The 2,500-nt window shown below is 49.6% G+C and overlaps 1 non-coding gene across 1 annotated transcript; it reads left to right on the top strand.

The window, feature by feature from the left end:
* The first annotated feature begins 1,665 nt into the window (after positions 1–1,665).
* On the top strand, positions 1,666–1,820 carry LOC143350649 (5.8S ribosomal RNA). Its single transcript, XR_013081209.1, has one exon. It is a non-coding gene; the product is annotated as a 5.8S ribosomal RNA (ribosomal RNA).
* The last annotated feature ends 680 nt before the right edge of the window (positions 1,821–2,500 follow it).

Here is a 2,500-nt window from a genome sequence, read left to right as displayed (position 1 = left end):
TCGTTCGTAAATGAATGTTATACATACTCACGGATAGCCTGAGGCGAATAATCGCAAACGACGACGCGTCGATTGTGCGGCCATCGTTGCTCGCGCGACTAACGACGATCAGCCGAGACGGCTGTAGTTTATCGCATCGATTTCATCGAGCAACCGGTGGACGCTGCCGCGTTCGTTCGTAAATGAATATTATACATACTCACGGATAGCCTGAGGCGAATGATCGCAAACGACGACGCGTCGATTTTGCGGCCATCGTTGCTCGCGCGACTAACGACGACCAGCCGAGAAGGCTGTAGTTTATCGCATCGATTTCATCGAGCAACCGATGGGCGCTGCCGCGTTCGTTCGTATATGAATATTATACATACTCACGGATAGCCAGAGGCGAATAATCGCAAACGACGACGCGTCGATTTTGCGGCCATCGTTGCTCGCGCGACTAACGACGACCAGCCGCAACGGCTGTAGTTTATCGCATCGATTTCATCGAGCAACCGATGGACGCTGCCGCGTTCGTTCGTAAATGAATAATATACATACTCATGGCTAACTTGAGGCGAATAATCGCAAACGACGACGCGTCGATTTTGCGGCCATCGTTGCTCGCGCGACTAACGACGACCAGCCGAAACGGCTGTAGTTTATCGCATCGATTTCATCGAGCAACCGATGGACGCTGCCGCGTTCGTTCGTAAATGAATAATATACATACTCATGGCTAACTTGAGGCGAATAATCGCAAACGACGACGCGTCGATTTTGCGGCCATCGTTGCTCGCGCGACTAACGACGACCAGCCGAAACGGCTGTAGTTTATCGCATCGATTTCATCGAGCAACCGATGGACGCTGCCGCGTTCGTTCGTAAATGAATAATATACATACTCATGGCTAACTTGAGGCGAATAATCGCAAACGACGACGCGTCGATTTTGCGGCCATCGTTGCTCGCGCGACTAACGACGACCAGCCGCAACGGCTGTAGTTTATCGCATCGATTTCATCGAGCAACCGATGGACGCTGCCGCGTTCGTTCGTAAATGAATAATATACATACTCATGGCTAACTTGAGGCGAATAATCGCAAACGACGACGCGTCGATTTTGCGGCCATCGTTGCTCGCGCGACTAACGACGACCAGCCGAAACGGCTGTAGTTTATCGCATCGATTTCATCGAGCAACCGATGGACGCTGCCGCGTTCGTTCGTAAATGAATAATATACATACTCATGGCTAACGTGAGGCGAATAATCGCAAACGACGACGCGTCGATTGTGCGGCCATCTGTTGCTCGCGCGACTAACGACGACCAGCCGAGAAGGCTGTAGTTTATCGCATCGATTTCATCGAGCAACCGATGGGCGCTGCCGCGTGCGTTCGCCCGATTGCGCGTGAAGTTACTGTTCGGAACCAAGAATATACGGGTGTATTATACCCGTTGGTCGCAGCCACGCGCAAAGGCTTTTGAATGTACTGTACGCCCGGCCGTCGAACGATGGTTTTCCGTCATTCAGGAAACAAAAAGAAACTTTTGTCGTCGATATGGCGCGTTCAATCCTCCGTCGATACGCTGGTCGGAGGTGCGAACATCGAATATTTTTAAAGCAAAGAACAAGGAGCATTTTTAAATACAAAGAGAAAAATTGTAAATTGTATATGATTACCCTGAACGGTGGATCACTTGGCTCGTGGGTCGATGAAGAACGCAGCTAATTGCGCGTCAACGTGTGAACTGCAGGACACATGAACATCGACATTTCGAACGCACATTGCGGTCCACGGATAAAATTCCTGGACCACGCCTGGCTGAGGGTCGTTCACTTGTCCTAAAACTGCTTGCGTTGTTCTCAGATTCCCTAACCCCGCCGTCGTTTACCTCTCCTTTCGGGGAGATGGCGAAGAACGTTTCGGAGCCGGGTCGATGAAGAGAAAGGTATCAACGTACGAGCGAGAATTTGGGTATTTCGTTGGCGTTTGTCGCTGGACGTACGAAAAAGAATAAATATTATATATTATTGGCAAGTTTGCGCACCCCTTGCGTGGTGAGGCAGAGATCAGTCTGGACTCGCGCGAGTGTTTTACGGCGTCGTGCGTCGTGTTGTCTGGAGTATCATCACGACCGCCCGTTAAAGCACCGCTCCTACGATTTCTGACTTTGACGGCACTAAAAACCACCGTGGGGCGCAAATCGCGTTTCGTACAAATCTAATGATTACCGGCGCTCCCGACGTTGCCCGAAGTTAATAATTTATGCAAAGGAAAGAGAAAATAAAGCGTATACTAGTTTTGGAGCATAACAAAAAGGACACTGGAAAGAAATTTGACCAAACACTGATAATTATGATATGTAATATATGCCCTACCACGTGAAATTTGTGGTATCCGTCGGTCGTCGTCTTCCTCTCTGTTCGTTCGTACAGCCCCAGGGAAAAATGATAATTTATCAAACGAATCGGACGATCATCCTCTATGGAGAGGCTCGAACGAACACGACGA

Source organism: Colletes latitarsis, unplaced genomic scaffold, assembly GCF_051014445.1.
Source record: "Colletes latitarsis isolate SP2378_abdomen unplaced genomic scaffold, iyColLati1 scaffold0007, whole genome shotgun sequence".
Lineage (NCBI taxonomy): Eukaryota > Metazoa > Arthropoda > Insecta > Hymenoptera > Colletidae > Colletes > Colletes latitarsis.
This window is presented reverse-complemented; position numbering and strand designations above follow the sequence as displayed.